Source organism: Orcinus orca, chromosome 9, assembly GCF_937001465.1.
Source record: "Orcinus orca chromosome 9, mOrcOrc1.1, whole genome shotgun sequence".
Lineage (NCBI taxonomy): Eukaryota > Metazoa > Chordata > Mammalia > Artiodactyla > Delphinidae > Orcinus > Orcinus orca.
Window position 1 is genome coordinate 101,006,356 of NC_064567.1, and position 20,899 is coordinate 101,027,254.

General features: G+C 37.1%; 1 pseudogene; it reads right to left on the reverse strand.

Moving 5' to 3' along the window:
- Nucleotides 1-654: 654 nt before the first annotated feature.
- The window catches only part of LOC101276143 (acireductone dioxygenase-like), a 34,985-nt pseudogene continuing 14,740 nt past the window's right edge, over nt 655-20,899 (reverse strand).

A 20,899-nucleotide genomic window follows, 5' to 3' on the forward strand; every position in this document is an offset into this window, starting at 1 on the left:
CCTAAATGCTCACATGTCTCAATTGTTTTACTAGAAATGAACAACGAACAGCAACGTAAGTATAAGTAAGCATTTAAGTATTATTTTATTTTATTTTTTTAGCATGAAGGCAGCTACTTGATTTTGAACAAGAACATGGCATAATCAAGCAAGGGTCCCCCTAACACGCCAGCTCATCCCCCACGGCACCTCCACCCAGCTTCCTCCGTGTTTTGGGAGAAAAGCATCTTCTCTCTGCCCAGTCCTGTCATCCACAGTCACTCCTCTGCACAAAGCAGGCATGGTCTCGCCTAGTATCCACTTAAAGTCCAAGAATCAGGTCCAGATGGGGGCAGCCAAGTGGTTCCGTTTGGGGAACTGAAACTCACCGGGTCACAGCTGAAGCCACGAGCTGACACAGGGCCACTGACCACTGATCCTGAATCTGAGAAAATGAGCGGATTCGCCCAGATTTCCACAGGTGCTTCCATGTACAAACCGGTTCTATAGCTACTTCCATTAAAACGTATTCTGATCAAATAACCTTGCAGAGGAAAGCTCACCTAGCCTCAAGTCTACAACATAAAAGCAAGGAGAATATGACAGATTTTCTGCTACCATCACGTCCCGGACCTTCACAAGGAGGGCCAGGGTGCGCGATGCCCCAGGGCACCACTAGGCCGTCTGCGACAGAAACTCCAGGTACTGCCCAGGGGCCTCGAAGTGGTCAGCCAGCCGGTTAAACGCGGGCCACACAGGGTCTCCCACAAACAGCCGCATGGCCTTCAGGTAGTTCTCGTTCAGCATGAAGCGGTGGTATATGCCGGCGAGGAGAGAGGTCATGTCTCCTTTCTCCCTGAAGATCCGGATCCACCTGTCCTCTTTATCCCTCACGTCAAGGTACCCACTGGCGTCCAGGATGCAGCGAATCTCGTCATCCAGGTGTAAATGCTCCTCGTAAAACATCTTAATCTTTTCTTCATAATTTGGTAGTTTGTCTTTGCATATGATTATTATGTCCATCCAGGAGTAGTTTCTCTCTTTTCGGATCTTTTCTAATTCCGACAGGGCGCGCGGGCTGCGCGTGGTGGAGCCACCGGGGGTTGTTGGCTGACTCAACCAAGTACAAGGACTGCACCACGGCCGGGCCGGGGATGCCGCGACTGACCCCGGACCAGCTCGGGCCGGTCTGACCCCGGGACCCGCGCGGGCCCCACGGACCCAACGTACTATTTCAATATTATGTGAACAATAGCTAATAATAGTAAGCCTAAGTATTTATTGATTATTATGTGTGAAGTACTGTGTCAAGCATGCGTTGTACCTTAGGAGATCAGTAGACCATTTCCTCAATTTTGTATTTTAATCATTTAAGTAACTTTTCTAATGTAAGAGGATAATTTTGGGGGGATAGCATGGACTTGAGTTCCGGGTCCGTCGACACGTGGAGCGCCTCTGTGCCCTGCCTCTCACTGGGCATTTGACACAGGTGTTTGAGACATGGCATCTTCACCTCCTTCCTGACCTTCAAGATACTTTGACTTAACTCTGAAATACATCAAATCAGAAGAACATTATGCTACTGTTTTCACAGTATTATCTGAACAGAAAAATGAGATATTATGTCCAAGTCTGTAAAGGTGTCTGATTTTTTTTTTTTAATTTTCTCTTAAGGAAAGTATTGTTTTTGTTGTTTATTACCCATATACATGGATCCGATAACACTATCCTTTCAGAAGATACTTATATTTCCTGATAAGGTAATGTTCTTCCCTATGATTCAAAAAACGCTGAATAATATTGATGGTTATCTCTAATATTACCTATAAACCCTAAGTAAGATAAACTTATACATTGACAAAAGCCATAGACTTCACATCAAGCATACAGAACTGAGAAATACCACCTTTGAATTGAAAACATGGTTCTCTCTTTAACTCTGTGTGCATGCATGCGTGTGTGTGTAAATTTAATGAACCGAAAAAACGCTCCCATCCTAGGCATGCTCCCCTAACCTTTTATAGGTCCTGTGTTGGTGTCTTTTATTATTCATTTAACATAACATGGGTTATCTTCCTTATGAGCCCAGGCTTTAAAGCACTGCACTGAACCTTGACATGTTGGCACTGACACATGACTTGTGCCTCAAAATGTCCAGTAACAGAGAAATGCACCTAAATATCTCAAGGACATCACATAAAGAAGGTTAAGTGATTCTTTTTTGTTAGCTTTGGAAGAGAAGAATGTAATGAACAAAGACGTTCAAAGCATTAAAGAGTCAAGGAATTTCTAGTACAAGGTGCTAGAGGAACTAAGCCATGCAACATGACACTGTGCTTTAGAACATAAAGCCCAACACCCAGTCAGGCAGGTGGGGAAAATTTGGTTGGGGCCCTCCAGAAAATTTAGAGGTTGTCCCTGCCCCACGAATAAACAGCTTCACTTTTTTACATTCCTGGAGAATAGCCATGGGTTTCTAGCACAGTTTGGCAGCTAAGACCAGTATAAAAAGGATTCATTTTCACAAGTCCACTTGGATTTTTTTCAGCATCAGTGATTTCTGCAATCCTGTGGAATCCTAATGCTGATTCTGACAGCAGTTATGCAGGTATCTAGGATGAATTTCCTCCAAGGGAGGGAGTTACTGAGTGATATGAGATACACGTCACTTTTCCTTAATTTCTCATATACATGCATATACTAATCCTTTAGTAAATGCATTTGCAGTGTTAATAATAAAGGGAATACAAAAATGAGGTTGATAGGATGGAATTTTTAAGGTGTGCTGTTTTGTGAAAAGGAAGTGCATTCAAACAGGGGACTGCTATTTTATACTCCCTTTGGTTCATAATGGTCACTCACTGACTTATCTCTTCCCAGGTTTCTTTTGATATCAAACTGAAGCCACAGGACACCACTTCACTGGCCAATGAGAATTCTCTCATATGAGTTGTGTGTGCTTAGATGTGTATAATTACCTACTTCTTATCTTAATAATATCAATTTGGGAAATTTTATGGGAAACTTTACTAAGAAAATAAAGAACGACTTTGATACTCAAAATTCCTGGTCTAAGGGTATATCCTAAGTAATCAGATAAATGCACAAATATGTGTTTGGGATGTCTAACACAAGAATGGTAAATGGATAAAATGAAATGCTACATAGGCATAAAATACAATTGTATGCAGCAATGCTTATAGGAAATGAATCAACAATGTACTGAAAGGTAAGAAAGGTAGTCTATAAATTATTATGTATTGAGTCTCTATAATTGTTAAAATTATATATGTATATACATATATAGTGATAGAGATTGAAAAAAAATACTCACCAAAATGTTAAGAGTTGGTAATAGAATTATGGATGATTTTTAAAAGTTCTCCATTACACATTTAATGTACTGTTAGAATTATAAGAAGAATACATTAGCTTTGTAATCAGAAAATTAGAACTATTTTCATTTTCCAAAGCCAAAAAATAAAGAAAATAAAAGTAAAGAAAGTAGGTATAAAAAGATAACCACTGAGTAAAAATTATGATCTTTAGAGTCAAAGACATCAAAATCTCTTCTCAAGTTGAACTAATACCCACAGATAGTGATGTCATTTCCACGGTGTTTCTGGTACTATATAAAGTACTTGTACAAGGATGAATTGAAATTGTGTATTGTAATGGGTTTTCTAACATGAACTTGGGAAACAGAGCATTGTTCCCTTATTTACCCACCATGTGGGATCCTGATCTGTACTTTTAAGCCTGAAAACCTCTCACTATGGTGATGACCAGTCTCCTCACCTCCTCCCAAGTCCAGATGACAATTCTGGGTCTTCTGGCCTTTCCTGATTACCCCTGTTCCTATTATCTTTGGAGACAAACTTTCATAACCACCCTAAGCGGTCCACGCTTGAACTTCATGTCACATTTGACCATGACTTCCAACGTACCTAAGAACTCAGAGGGTCTTGAGCTTGCGCTCAAGTTCTTGTGAAACAAGAACTCAGACAAAGGTTTCCGAAAGGAATGGAGCTTTCCAGAGAATCAGGAACAAAAGTAAAAGTAAAATTCCAAAGTGAGGATCAGTTATGCACATATTTAATCATAATTTTGGGCCATTTTCCAGGGTCTGGAGAACAGATGCTAAGAGAAATTTGAAGGGAAATTTTTCTGATGATATTTGGATCCATTGGCTAATTATTAAAGAAATATTTTTTTAAAAAACTCTAACTTTCTAGTTTGCCTCAGATCCCTACCTGCAGCTTCCAGGGAGAATCAACTGGTCCTCATGAAGTAATAAGTGTGAGAATAAGGAAAGGGTGGTGTGATGATCTTAATTAACTGCCTTGATTGGGAGAGTCCCCCAGATAAGCTCAGAAACCCCTGGAAATGTTGAAGCAGGGCTGCAGAGCAGGGCAGGCACTTGTCAGTCAAATATTCAGCAGCCATCAGAGAGAAGCTGGTCCCCTTGGCCATGCATACAGGGCTAAAATATGCCTCCCATTTATTCTATTCTGGCTCAAATGGAGGATTGCAAAGTGAAAAGCCCTCCCAACATTAGATATTTAGAGGAAATATCAGTGTCACAGAGGATTGTCAAACTCATTACTTCATTTTAAATGATCAAAATTACTAATGTCTAGAACTTTGATAATTCATTCTTTGTAGAGTTAAAAATAAAGAAAATATACAATATCAAAATTACAGAAGGAAGCTTTATTTTAAATCCCAATGCTTAATAAAATAATATTTTGGCTTTCCCTACCATTTTAATATGCTTATCTCAGTAGCCTAATAAAATGTCTTTGGAAGCTCTTTACCTGTGATGCATATTTATACTTCAATAATATCTTCACATTTCACATGTGCAAATTAGAACAGGTACAAGAATTGTTGATTAGAATGTCAAATGGGCTAGTGATAATATCCTATATGGTGCATTGTCTCTGTTAATACCTTAATTACTCATGCAAAATAAAGCTCTGAAATACGCAAAGTAGCATAAGTGCTTCTTTAGCTTCAGTGTGTGTGAGAACCAACAAGGAAGCATGTTTTCTAGGCTGCACTCTGAGATGCTCAATTGGCAAATCTACACGAAGATCCTGCAATCTGCAATTGTAGCAGCACCTTTAGGTAATTCTAAGATGGGAATTCAGAAACCAAAGTTTGAGAAATGTTGCTATATAGATTGATATATGATTCCTATCTTGAATGTATCCACAAAGAAACTTTTATTAAAATGATATGTAGGGCTTCCCTGGTGGCGCAGGGGTTGAGAGTCCGCCTGACGATGCAGGGGACACGGGTTCATGTCCCGGTCCGGGAAGATCCCACATGCCGAAGAGTGGCTGGTCCCGTGAGCCATGGCCGTTGAGCCTGCGCGTCCGGAGCCTGTGCTCCGCAACGGGAGACGCCACAACAGTGAGAGGCCTGCGTACCGCAAAAAAAAAAAAAAAAAGAAAGAAAAAGACATGTAATATTCTTTCTTCATCGTTAGTCTCTTCTTTTTGTTTAGGTACATATTATGAGCAAGGCATTGTGTAGGAACCTGGAAGAAATACAAGGAGAAAGTCTTAACTATCTAAATTACTCTGTGTAATTTATAAGTTAGTGCATACACTATAAGGTTTTATGAGTACAGTGAGTTATAGAATAAATGCCATGGTGATTTAGAGATTGGTTAGTTCCACTTGATTAGGAAATAATGGCTCCCTGTAAGAAAGAACACCAGATGAGACCTTCATTCACGGAGGTTGGATTAAATTTTGTGGAAGAGATAAAGTAGGTGAAGAAGAATGCAGAGACTGAAATTTCAGGGCGGGTGTGGGAATTGGATGTGGTCAATTGTGTCAAAGTTATATTTAGAGAGTGGGTTTAACTGTGATTTGTAACAAGTGTCTAAAAGAACTTTCAATGCAATATTCAAGAATATAAAATTTATAGCTTAGAAAGTGCGGAAATATCAGATATTTCTTAGCAGGAAAGTGAAAGATTCCATGTTGTGAGATTTCTCATGTGAGAAGAAGATTTCTCACATGTGTGTAAGAGGGATTAGAAAATAGAAAGACTAGAGATCACAAGTGGAAAGGGGCTGGTGGCGGCAGTAAGTGTGGGGATATAAAAGGGAAAATAAACATCAGTATTCAATTCTGAAGCAGAGTTGAGGCATGCTGTGACTGATTGAATGTGAAAAACATGCAAATTTGGCAATTAAGATATACTCTTAAGTTTCTATCTTAAGTTTTAGAAAAGATGTGTATGCCATTAATCTAAATAAGGGACCATTAGGGGGATCTGGAGGCATGATGACAAACACAGTGGGGCATGCTGCCTTTTGACCTCATGCCTTTTGCACTATTGCATCTCTATCATGTGTAACTGAGCATCATTCAAGACCCAAGCTGAAGGATCCTCCCCTCTCTGGAACCTTTGTTATCCTTGCATATCTTGATTGAGAACCTGGATATCAGTGCACTCACAGAGCAGAAATAAACTTTATAATAAACTCTACGGAAGAGGATACCATGTAATGAATGCTGAGGATTTGTATACCTCAAAATCATCACATGAAATATTTTTCTCATCTTTGTAAAAACTAAAGAAATGAGAACTGTTAGGCATGGTTATTGTGTATAACTCTTATAAGTAGTTTCTCTAATTAGAAAAACACAAATTACATATGTATACAGTTATAAAAACTTACTGTTAGTTTCCCATCTTCTGAAAAGTAAGAAGATGGCTATGAAGATTTTTTTTTTCCATTTTTAAGTTTCTTATATTGCTGTGACTTTGATGTCAATATCCAGTAAAGCACCTTCTGGTGCATGTGATATGAAAATGTGATTGCTATTGAACATTAAACAAGGGATGCTGGTAATTTTATGACAATTACGTTTTAGCTTTCCATACAAAAACAATGGTAATCAAATCTCATGCTTGAGAACTTTAGCTGATTGTCACAGGGAGAAGCATCCTGCCACCAATGGTGTAATTATAGAGCAACATTAACGGGACATTTCACCTTCCTTTGAAGGGTAGGGTGAATCATTGTAACCGGTATAATGCAGCTATGGGCTGATAGGCTGATGTAGCTTATCAAATCTTGTACTCAGATGTACTGGCATTATATTCCATTTAAATGCCATGTATTATAATTAAGTTACATTTCCATGTTTAAGAAAATGAGCTTGATACTCCCATCTGCTACAGAGTAGATGGTTCTTCTGAGAATAGAAAAGAAATACTTTTGTGTGCCACTCACATTTCCTTGGAGTGAGACTTGCTGTCATGTACGTAGGATTCTAAGCAAAATGTCTGCTTGTATTGCTTTTCCTCACCTCTCATGCCAATAGAATTCTTAAACCCATCTCACTGGAGAAGAGAGACCTTTTCTGTTGTCCAATAAATGCTTCATATCCTGCCGAGACACTGAACATGTGTGAAAGCTGTGTAGGAATCAACACCATACAACCCAGAGGTTACCACAGAATCTATTTTTATAATAGAACAAAAATAAATCATGCAAGAAACCATTTGCCAAGGCTTGGCCTGCATTTTAAGTGTCCCCATGAGCCCGTGTACACCCTTGTGACAGCAGGGCATGAAACTTGGCACCACACCTGAACAAAACAACAGGGATTCTTGTGTCAAATTTTAAAGGTGATTTTGGCCAGAGAAGATTTCAACTAGTGAGTAAAAGGAAGGTTGCACCATACATACACACACGTCTCAGACTTTAAGCAAAAAATTTTAAACAATAGATCTATATAGTGCAAAAACATGTCTAATCTTACCACACTTGTCTTTAAAATGTTAGAGGTAAAATGAAGGGCAAACACATAGTGAAAACCTTATTTGGAATGATTCAATATCTAAACTAAAATACTGAGGCTCCTCTGCTGTTTTTTGCTTTTCTTCTGTAGGTTAGTTTTTCATGAACCCTGGTGATTCCAAGGTACACAGCAGAGAGGTCCCATAAATTGGGATTAGTAGTCATTATAAATGGCAGCTCTTGCCCTGTGCACCTTAGAAGGAAAGGAAGACCATATTCTATCAGTACACTTATATTCTTTGGCTAAACAGTGGAGAGTAATTATTAGGAAAAAGAAAGAAACTGGATACACCTGAGTGCTAACTTTAGCAAAGGAATTAAAAAACTCTCATAAGAAAAATAATCCTACTAGCTAAGATTTAAGAATTTGCAATGTATCGTACAATTGACATCATTGTATTGACACTACAATACATTATCTCATGAAATGACCCTATGAATCCTATGAGATAATTATTATTTGTACCCATTCTATACATATAGGAGCTGAGGCTCACAGAGGGATTAGTAATGTGATGAAGTTCATTCAGCTTCTATGTGGACAGGACTCAACCACAAGCCTGTCTCACTCACTGGTATAATGCAAAGTTAGTAACAACTCTCTCAAAAAATATCTTTTTTATAGGCCTTTGCCAATTTCCATGGTGTAAACACTCTTACCATGACCAATGAAAATAAGGAAGAATTGCACAAAATGAGCTCCCCCAAACTTTGAGTCAGTCCTTACAACATTTAACTCTGACTCCAAAATCCCTAATTTCCACCATTAGATTATAGCATGAGTCATAAAAGAAACAAGACAAAAGACAGAAACAGCGAAAGAAAAAAAGAGTAAACTCTTAGGTGGGGTTCTGGCCATGTTTCTCCTCACACTAACCATTTGGGTTACAATCCTTAAGAATTAATATATATTGTAGAAAAAGATGTCCATTTATTAAAGATAAACACATATAGGAGATAAAAAAGTGGGTCAGTGAAAAAGAAAGGGATAAAACTTGAGAAAGCCTTCCTAGAAAATTATCTATGATCAGGTTAGAAATGTTTGAGCGTCGGGGATGTAAAGGTGATATTTAACTGATGCCACTATTTATTGTAGGCCCTTTATATTGATTAGATAATATTTAAGGTATATATTATGATAGCAAAATTTATAGAGAAACAAAATGAGGCTTAAGGTTATAGACTTAGGAAAGTAGCAGAGACTGTCTCAGATTTGCCTTAATCCTCATCAGTGTGCATTGTAAACCTAACAAAACCCAAAGAATCTTTCCAGTTTGTGTTGTGTTGCGTCCACACTCTACATTCGCCCACATCTACTTCTTTCTGGTTGCTGTTTACATTTTTTTACCTCTTGATGCAACTTGGTCCAAGGTTTATGTAAAGTTATCTCCATTCATTTTCAGAGAAACCTTGTGTTATAGCATTCTTCTATTTTCCAATTAATAAAATGAGTGAAAAGTACATGGAAAATGTACAACTATATTCATTAAGTGGATGATTTTTCTCCACTCTGGTCTTCATTCCATCAGTCTTCAAAGTAATAGAATTTAATCTTTCCAATTACAAATTCCTTTCTATTTGTACAGCATCATAGTCTATTGTAACATCTGTAACAACATGCTCTCATTTATCTGATGAGATCTTGGTCTCCTGTGCTGTTAGCCTGACCTCATTACTCTTTCTCTCCATCCCTATCCCCCATCTTAGAGTCTGTAAATATATATACAGAATGTGCTAAACAAATGTCACCTGGTCAATATGAGACTAATGATTAAACATTGAAGAGAGGATGGAAAAACTATTAAAATGCAGTGTATTTTAATGGAATCATAGAACATGCTCTGTCAAGGCAAATGGAGAAAGCCTGTTTTAAACTTTTCATTGAATATTGAGGAAATGGAGAACAGGGAAGGTTTTCTTGCTACAAGTTAATTTTAAGGATATATTGCAAAGGATTAAAGATTTCAAGAGGGAACTTTTAAAAGAGAACACGATACATATAATTATGAAAACACATTTTTCTGAGATTATATGTATTTGGGGACAAAATGAGATCACGATCTATATCTGAAATGTATTGAGACTTTATTATTTGCCAGACACAGGATGGGTCCTTTAAAGGAAGTGCTACTATTTTAGAGTATGTCTGCTGGCAACACATTCTCTTAGTTTTCCTTCGTTTGAGAATATCTTGATTTCCTTTTCACTCCTGAAACACACGAAGTATTATTTTATCTTCACAACATGGTGGATACGGTTATTATCCCTTCCTTTAAAATGCAGACACTGAAGCTTAGAGAGATTGACTAAACTTCCAGCGCTTAACCAGATCATAACTGGCAAAGCAGGTATATAAATCCTCATCTGACCTCCAATCCCTGATTTTGAGCACTTGTTAAAGATGCTACATTTTGTTTGTTTTAACTACATTTGTCTGAATTCCAGCATCAGTTAAGTTCTTTCTAGATGATTCTGGGTGGCTCCAGGAATATGCCTACCTGGAGGCTTTGGTCTTGACCCTCTTCCCTATCTCCAGATTCTCTGATAACATCTCTTGCTAAAGTGAGTGCTAATGTCAGAAGTGTTAAGTGTGTCATCCATGCCCACAGATGGGTCCTCACCAACACAGACTCTGTTAGAACCCTACGCAGGTAGCCAATCCTCATGGTCTAGAGGCAGCCGATGCCCCATACTCTTCTAAGGGTGATGAGAAGTTTGCCTCCAAGCTTTGCCCAGCAGTCTTCCCGGGAAGAAGCTAATCTCCCTACTGCAGCCTTGGGGTACAGAGTCAGTTTATTACAGTGTTCTTGTAGTCAAGGACTCAGGAGCCCCTGGACCTGCTCTGCTGGTACACATACTTGCATTCCAAACCCAGGCAGCTCCCTTTAGAGGCCTTCTTATTGGGGGCTCAGCTGGGACACTTTGCTTCATCCTGACTTAGCACTTTTCCACCCCTGGGTCTTCTTCTCTCCTTCTTCTTGGCCCCCCACCCATAAAAAGGCCTTTGTTGAGGTCTCCCTCTGCAGTGAGATAATCCCCGACTACATCATGTGTCACCCATCAGGTGCTGTCCACGGAGAGCAGTGGGACACCAGAGAGCAGCACTTCCCCTCTGGCCTCTCCCTGCACTGCACTGTCTGCAGTACGGGATGGGGGCTTGACTGATGCTCTCAGTTTAGCTTGTACTAATTGACTCCTGAGGCTCTACAGGTGATACCACCGTTGCCCACGCCTGCTATCTATGCCTAGGATTTGCCACCTGTGTCTTCAATGCTTTCGACGTGAGTGCTTTTGAAAGCTTTTTCTTCTCCATATCCTACGACAGTTCAGGGAAAATCTCTTTCTATTTTACTGACTGTTTTATTGGTCACCTTCCTCACCCTGAGACTCTCAGGACCAGCAGCTGGAGCAGAGGCCAATCTGTCTGGCAGATCCAGTTTTGTGTTTGAACCACCCCTTTGCTCTGGCCCTCTTTTTCTTGAATTTATGTGTGCTTTTAGCATTTTCCTCCCTTTGGAAGTGCTGTGGCCAAGAGTTTTCATAGGAAAGATGTACTCAGGATCGTCTGGTTCATTTGGATTCAACAGTTCTCCTGTTAGGTTCATCCTAGATCCAGGGGGAAATTAGCTCTGTGCAAACCTGGATCCCTACTACATTAATCAAAATTAGTGTGTTCTTATATAGCATTGCCATTTGTTTATAAAGCTCTTTCTACTGTTTTCTCGTTCAGCTTTAAAACAACTCTGCAAGGGAGGTAGGAAAATACCATTTTCTATAATATTGCAGAATGTAGGACCAGGCTCAGTGCTGTTAGCACATTGCTTATAGCCTCACAGTTTGTGAATAACGAGCCATGGGTTTGAATTCGGTTCTGTCGAATAAAAGCCCATTTTTATTCCATTTAAACCATGCCATGTTGTTTTCAAAATGCATAGTTCCCCAACCTGAAATGAGCAGCAGAGCTAATTTTTTAAAATGATAGGTTTGAGAAGTATGAGGTAGCAGGAAAGACTGTGTAAAATAGTATTTCTAGCTAATCGGTAGAGACCCTGTGCAGAACACTAGGGAGACTTACACAGAAAGTGGAAGATATGATTTCATTTTCAAATGGAAAAAGAAATGCCGAAAGTAAACACGGAGTGATCTCCAGCTATTGGAACATACAATTGCACCCGTGTTAATGCTCATTGACTGATGGATGCTTTGAGGAATTGGATTGTAGGTAACAAGTGCAGCTCAACGTGCACATTGAGATCAAAAGGAATAATTTTGATTTTCCAACTCTTTCCTGTTCCCACAGCTCATGTCCTAGGAAGAAGAGTAAATTGGTAGACGTTGTGAGTGTCTGAGGACACCTCTTCCAAGCTAAGCTCTAGCAACTCCCTCTGTCATTTCTTGGTTAACCTAGAATACCAGTACATTATTCTCAGTAATACACATTAAATCAAGTCACTGTTTTGTTCCTTATGAATATAGTAAAAATGCAAAAGGGACATTGTGAAATAGAATCACATGAAATTAACCTTAGCTTTAAATTGTCTACATTTTACCTTGCAATCACATTTTAAAAATATGTCCAATGAAACACATTATCAAAAATGCTGAACTACTTGGGGGTCCTTAAGGATAGATGTTTTGTAAAGTTTCCTTAATAAAGCACCTATTTTAAACATTAATTGTCCTTCTTTCTGGCAGATTAAATGATGTATTAGACCACTGAAGGCTATAAAAAATTGTCAGAGATATCAACTCATAAAACTAACTAGAATAAATGTTTCTAGCATCTGTTCATTTTTCTCCCTACTCCTCCCATACAAAGCTAGACATATGAGCCATCTAAACTCTTTATTGTATAAAAAAATACAAGTTTTAAGGAGGAAGAAGCATCTGTTGCTATTATTCTGTGACTGAGTTAAACAGATTTAACTAAATAAACTATCTCTAGTTTTCAGGGAGCCAACTTATTAAATAGTTCTCAGTAACAACAGGCTAGATTATTTAAACTGTAAGGTAGATAGCTAGTGGGAAGCAGCCGCATAGCACAGGGAGATCAGCTCTGTGTTTTGTGAATGCCTGGAGGGGTGGGAAGGAGGGAGATGCAAGAGGGAAGAGATATGGGAACATATGTATATGTATAACTGATTCACTTTGTTATAAAGCAGAAACTAACACACCATTGTAAAGCAATTATACTCCAATAAAGATGTAAAAAAAAAAAAATAAACACTGTATATACTGCTATTCCCATCATGCCAGACACCAGACTTTTTTTCCCAACTTTTTAGTTTGGTATACTGCAGACCTGAAAAACAAGATTTTAGCTTTAATACAAAATGATAGAATCTGAACAGGGAAACAAAATGATTACATAATTTGTTTTATCAATTCATGCTTTGAATGTCTTTTATGTCCCTCAAATTTACTTGCCCAAGTTTATAATTTCTCTAAGTTTAAATACTCGGAAAAGTCAACAAAAATATTACAATGAGCTCATACTTACCCTTCAAACATACACTAATTATTTTTTTCTCTTTCTCTAAGATATTGAAAGACTTTATTTTCTGCATACTTTAGGCTTTATATTTTAAGAATAAGTATACCCTCCTACATAACCATGTAAGATTCATAGGGAGTGGCAAAAACCTATCATCTCATGAACCCTTCGCCCAACTTCTCCCCAATGGTGACAGCTTGTATAACTGAAGTTGAATATTAAAGCCAGGAAATGGACAATACTATTATGACTCTAGTACAATACTATTAATGAGATTACAGACCTCATTCACTTTTCCCCAGATTTTACATGCAAACATTTCTGCACATGTGTGTAGTTCTATGCATTTGCTTCCATGTATAGATTTATGTAAACACCACAAACATCAAGTCACATATCTGTCCCATCCCCACAGTAGAATTCCCTCATATTATGACAGCTCTGTACCCTGGCATGCAATAGTAGTTCTTCATATCTATGGTTTTGTCACTTTAAAAAAAATGTTTTATGAATGGAATCACACTGCATGGAACTTTTTGAGACTGGCCTTTTTTTTTAACTAAGCATAATGCCCGTCCAAGTTATTGCATGGATTAATAGTTTGCTTCATTTTATTGCTAAGTATTATTTCATTCTATGACTTTTTAAATATTTGGATTGTGTCCACTATGAGGTGATTACAGCAAAATCTGCTATGAACATTCATGTACTGGTTTTGGTGTGAATATAAGTTTTCATTTCTTCAGGATAAATACCAAAGAATTTGATTGCTGTTTATACAGTAAGTACAGTTTAGTTTTATTTTAAAGAAAAAGGAAAGCCTCCCAAACTATTTTCCAATGTCACTTTTACATTCCCACCAGTGGTGTATAAGATATTTAGTTTCTCCACATACTTGCCAGCATTTATTATAATTTTTAAAAAACATTCTAATGTAGTGATATTTCATTGTGGTTTTAAGCTCGATTCCCCTAATAGCAATGTGCTTATTTGCTATCTGTATACTCTCTCAAATGAGGCGCCTGTTCATATCCTTTGTCCATTTTCTAAATGAGTCATTGCTCGTTTTTTAACTGTTGGTGCTGAGAGTATCTATGAATCTAAGATTTGCCCTTTGTCAGATAAATGGTTTGAAAATGTTTTCTTCTAGTCTGTAGCTTGTCTTTTTATCCTGTTAATAGTATATTTTTCTTAGACCAAAATTATTAATCATTGTACTTTATCAATTTTTCTTTTAGTGATTATGTTGTTGGTGTTATGTCTAAGAAGTTTTCATCTCTCACTTTAGGTTCTAAAATTTTCTTCTCTTGTTATTTCTAAAAGTTTTACAGTATGATCCATGTTGAATTACTTTTTGTATGAGAGTGATTTTTTTTTTTTTTTTGCCTATAGATGCCCAATTGTTCCAGCACCATTTATTGAAAAGATTATACTTCCTCTGAGTTGCATTTGTATCTTTGTCAAAAATCAGTTGGGCAGGGTTCCCTGGTGGCGCAGTGGTTGAGAGTCTGCCTGCCAATGCAGGGAACACGGGTTCGTGCCCCAGTCCAGGAAGATCCCACATGCCGCGGAGCGGCTGGGCCCATGAGCCATGGCCACTGAGCCTGAGCATCCGGAGCCTGTGCTCTGCAACGGGAGAGGCCACAACAGTGAGAGACCCACGTATCAGTTGGGCATATTTATATGGTTCTATTTCTGGGTTTCTCTTTCATTGACCTATGTATCTATTCATTCATCAATACCATACAGTGTTGATTACTGTAACTATGATAAGTCTTAATACCAGTTGAATGATTTTTCCCTATTTATTCTTTTTTACCAAAATTATTTAGCTATTTAATTTCTTTGCTTGTCCATATACCTTTAGAGAAGCATGTCTGTATCTGAAAAAAAAAAACCTTTCAAGGATTTTAAAAAATCTATGTAAATTTTAGATTAATTTTGGGATAATTAACTGTATTATCATGTTGATTTTTCAAACCATGATTCTCTAACCCATTTATATAGTTATATAATCTCTTTCATGTGTGTTTTATAGCATAAAAGTCTTGTACAATTTTAGTTAGATTTATACATAAGTTTTTATTGGGGGAACTATTTTAAATGATACTGTGTTTTTAATTTCAGTTTCCACATGTTCATTGTTAATATAGAGAAATAGAAATGATTTTGTGCATTGTTTCATGTGTTGGTTTGTTATCTTGTTGAATTCACTTATTATAAATTTTCTTTCATTTTTTGGAAGATTTCTTGAGACCTTATACATACACAAATATCTCATCTGTTCACAGGGACAGTTTGTTTCTTCCTTTTCAATCTGCAGGCAATTTATTTCTTCTTCTTGCCCTATTGCCTTGACTATTACTTGCAGTATTATGTTGAGTAGGAGTGGTAACAACCTACATTCTTGCTTTGTCTTGACATCAGTGAATGGGGAGGTGCATTTATTCTTTCATCATTCTGAATTATGTTAGCTGTATATTTGTGCAGATGTTCTTTATTAAGGTGAGGGAATCATCCTCTATTTCCAGTTTGCTGACAGTTTTTAACATGAATCAGTATTGAAATGATGGCTTTTATGATCTGATCATGTGTTTTTCTGCTTTAGCCTATGAGTATGGAGGATCATATTGACTGACTTTCAAATACTTGAAAGGCTTGAATACCTGGGAGACAACCCCACCGATTGTGGTTTATAACTATTTTTTGAACTGATGAGTTTTATCTGTTAATTATTTGTTGAGAATTTTTGTGTCTAGGTTTTTGAGAGTTATTGGTTGGTAATTTTCTTCTGTGTATGTATGCAGTCTTTGGTTATTGTAGCTTCATAAAATTATTGGGAAATTAATATTTCCTCATATTTTCTGGAAGAGACTGTGTGGAATTGACATTATTTTTTAAGTTTTTGGTTGGATTGAATTTCTTTAATAGTTATAGAAATGTTTGCATTACCTACTACATACTTAGTGAAATTTGGTATATATCAGGCATTGGTCCATTTCATTCTACCTGCCACATATATGCATATAGAGCTGTTTATAGTATTCTAGTACTATCTTTTTAATAACTAAAGGGCATGTTGTAATATTTCCTATTTCATTTCTGATATTGATAAATTGTATCATTTCTCTTTTAATCCTTGTCAGTCTTGGTAGAACTTTATCAATTGTAACTGAGCATCTCAAAGCATCACTTTGTTGTTATTATCTTTTCTATTATTTTCTGTTTTCAGTTTAACTTATTTCTTCTCTCTTTTTTTTTTTTTTTTTTTTTTTTGCAGTATGTGGGTCTCTCATTGCTGTGGCCTCTCCCGTTGTGGAGCACAGGCTCCGGACGCGCAGGCTCAGCGGCCATGGCTCACGGGCCCAGCCGCTCCGCGGCATGTGGGATCTTCCAGGACTGGGGCATGAACCCATGTCCCCTGCATCAGCAGGTGGACTTTCAACCACTGCGCCACCAGGGAAGCCCTCTTCTCTTATTTTATTATTCCCTTTCTTCTGTTTGCTTTGAGTTTATTTTGCTCTTCTTTTTCTATTTCCTTCAGGTAGACACTTACACAATTGATATGAGACTTTGCCCTTTATCTGGTATAAGCATTTAGTGTACAAACTTCTCTCTTTTCCCTTTTTTAATGGCATCCCACAAATTTTGTTGTTTTATTTTTATTCATTTCTATGCATTTTTCCTATATTTAAATTATTTTGTTTGGCTTATTGTTAACTTTAATATTCTTTATATATTCTCAATACAAATCTAGATGCAGAGATAAAAAACTCTACATATACTGTAACACCTCTCACAGCTGCAAATATTCTAATCCCTGTAATAAATCCTTAAATCTAAATCATTCATAGTGGCTCTTCTCTGATGAAACTGTTAATGATATGTCATATATTCTTCAGACACCATTCAAGTTTTGCTAGTTTTCCAAATAGTACACACACACACTTCAGAATCACATATATGTTTTTTAATTATCTTGAAAATGTATTCTCCACCAGGTTGGAATAGTTCTATGATGTTTCCACAAATTTCAAAGCTGTGTTAGTTTGGTATTGCTGTGTAACAAATTACCGCAATGCTCAAATTACCATAATGCTCACTCATCATGACCTGACAGTTTCCATTGTTCTGGCATGGGGTAACTAGGTTCTCTGCTCAGGGTCTAGCAAGCTCGATTCTCAGTGTTGTGTGGGCCATGATCTCACAGGAGCCTGGGGGCTTCTCCTAGGCCTATTCTTGGTAGAATTTAGCTCCTTGTCCTGATTATAGGATGGACGTCCCTGCTTTCATGATGCCTGTTGACCCAGGGTTGCTCTCAGCTCCTAGAAATCATACAGGTCCTAGTCACATGGTCTTCTGTGACCATGTGCCACATGGTCACTTCTTTAAAGTTAGCAGGGGAATTTATTTTTTAAAGTCTTTCACATATTTAGGTCAGATCCACTCAGGATTCTCCCTCTTTTGATGAACCCAAGTCCACCTAGTAGGGACCCAATTACATCTGTAAAATCTCTTTATGTTTGTCATATTCTCTTTGCTAAAGACCAATCACAGGTTCTGTCTGCACTCAAGAGCAGGGGATTATATTAGTCTGTGGCTCACAGGGAGTCCCCTTAGGGTATGTCTGTCATGATAACCCTGAGTCTTCTTAAGATTTCAGGCCTGCTACCCTTCTATTTACCTCTTTCCTCTCACATTTTACTATAAGCAATAAGAAGAAAGAAAGCCACTCCTTCACAATTTGTTTACAAACCTCCTAAACTAAATATCTAGTTTCATCACTCACAGGTTCTACCTTTCAAAAAAAAAGGCTAGAACACAGTTCAGCCAAGTTTGTTGACACTTTATTACAAGAATCATCCTTTCTCCATTGTCCAATAACATGTTCCTCATTTCTGAAGGCTCACAAAAAAGCATCTTTAATATTCATATTTTATCAGTGTTCTACTTAAGATTATTTATTTCATCTCAAGAAAACACAGCTTTCTCTCCAACTCTCCTTTTTTCTTTCTGAGCCTTCAACAGAATTGCCTTTAATGTCCATATTTCTACCAACTGTCCATTCTAGATAACTAGGCTCTTTCCAGCATGTACCTTGAAATGCCTTCATCCTCCACTGTTACACAATTCCAAAGCTATTTCAACATTTCTGGGTACATGGTGCAGTCACATCAGGAGGGAGTAGAGACTGGAGCTTCAGCATGCGAATTTTGGGGGGACATGATTCAACCCATTGTCATCATGTTTAAAACACTTAAACATTTAAAAAAAAATTAAATTGAGAAGATAGGTTTGGTTTTTGTTTTGGTGTTCTCTGAAGAGACCTAGCCTTGCCTACAGAGAGTCGTTCAATTACAAGAGGGCAATCTAAACAAGCACACTAACCTGAAAGTGAAGGTTCAGGAAGAAGATGTGGTTATCAATAAATGAAACAAATATATAATATATTCTAATTTAGGATAGTAAATCCTTTTTTTTTAATTTTATATTGGAGTAGAGTTGATTAACAATGTTCTGTTTTTTTCAGGTATACAGCAAAGTGATTCAGTTATACATATACATATATCTATTCTGTTTCAAATTATTTTCCCATTTAGGTTATATATTTAAAATAACCAACAGAACTTACTATATAGCACAAGAAACTCTGCTCGATATTCTGTAGTAACCTAAATGCAAAAAGGATAGTAAATTCTGATGTGATTACTTAAAGAAGATAACCATCTCTCTGGCATGTAGGTAAAAGTATGTGCACTTACACATGCAGAATACAAACACACATGCACAACAGCTAACGATCAAGATCTGTAATCTAAGCAGCCTGGGTGCTTAGAATGGAGGACAGGAATGTGGATGGGAACCTTTTACTTGCACATTGTTTTATTTTTTCATGTATGTATTATTTATATTATTAAAAACTGGTTTACGTTTTAAAATTTTCGATCATATATCATCTTCAGAGCACAAATATTTTTATTTTTAAATAAGCAATATTTCTTATGAATAACTAATATTAAATGATTTATAAGCAGTTATTACCAACTATTTTATTTAGTTGTTTCAATATTTGTTTCCATTTTTTAGAAAGTATAGTTACATGGCACAATCATGTGATGGTTCCTTCACTGGTTATTCATGGGGTAGTACTCAACAGTTTTTAACCTGTTCATTCACAATTATGATCCACACGTGATGTTATTAGGTTCCTGAGGCTGCTGTAACAAATGACCTCAGACTCAGTGACTTAGAACGACAAAAAAGTGTTTTCTTAAAGTTCCAGAGGCCAGAAGTCTAAACTCAGTTTCAATGGGTGGAGTCAAAGTCTGGCAGGGCCTTGCTCCCTCCGTAGGTTCTGGGGGAAAATTCAGCTGCCCAAGGAGGTCAACAGGACTCTCTTGGCTAGAGGTTAAATCACTCCAATCTCTGCCTCGGTGGATACACTGCCTTTTCCTCCTCTTTATGTGTCAAATCTCCCTTTGCCTCTCCTATAAGAACTCTGTGATTGGGTTTGAAGCCCACCCAGGTAATCTGAAATAGTCTCCCCATCTCAAAATCCTTAATGTAATTGCATTTGCAAAGACTCTAGTTCCTCCTAAGCTAACGTTTACAAGTTGGAGGGATTATAACCTAACGTCTTCGGGTGGTTATTATTCAGCCTACTACAGTGGCTGACTGAGTAACCAGAAGAAAGCCAACCTTGACAGTAAGAGCCAAATACTCTGCCAAGAACTCAATCACACAACTATCTAATAACATACATGATTATGACTGGAGCGAATTCCCCAAACAAAAATTTTCGCTTTGACAGAGAGGACTATAGAGAACTCACATCTAACTGTAACTTATAAAGCAATAATTTTGTTGTTCTTAAATATTACCTACATGATTATCCTTGTTTTCAGTATTTGGGGGAAAAAAATAGTTCTTCAATAAAAGCTAAAATTCTGAATACTACTATCAATTATTAACCAAACATTTTATAATATTTTATATAATTAAATTAAGTACTTCAATTTAATATAAATCTTATCTATACAGCATAAAAAAGAAAACTGAAATTTTCATGAAATTTTTTTTTCCTTAATTTTTTGACCCCAGAAAAATTCAAGAATTTCCACACCATTATATAATTTCCAGCCAAAAGTACTTAATACATATTGTTACTGATAAGTAGTTTGACAAATTTTATTTTCAGGGAGGAGTTTACGATCAAAAAAGAATATCAATTATTTTATAGTTTCCAGAAAAAGAATAAATGGTAATACAAAGAATATACTTACTCATAATTTTTGACCTACTTATCTTAGATCAGAGACCTGTCTTTACATTTTTACTTATAAATTTATACATTTTAGTGGCCAACATTTAATCAGTACATTGGAAGTAAACTCCAAAACTAATGTTAGGGTAATTAGAAATGATGTGTGCTATAACATTCTGAGGTCCCCAGGATTGAACACGTAATGGATCAATGATTGTTACCAAGCATTACCAAGATGGAGCTAACAATATCACTTTTAAAAGCAGATAATAGATGCTGAAGCTGAAACTAAATTATAAACCTCTCTTTGGAAACTCTCTATGGGACATTAATA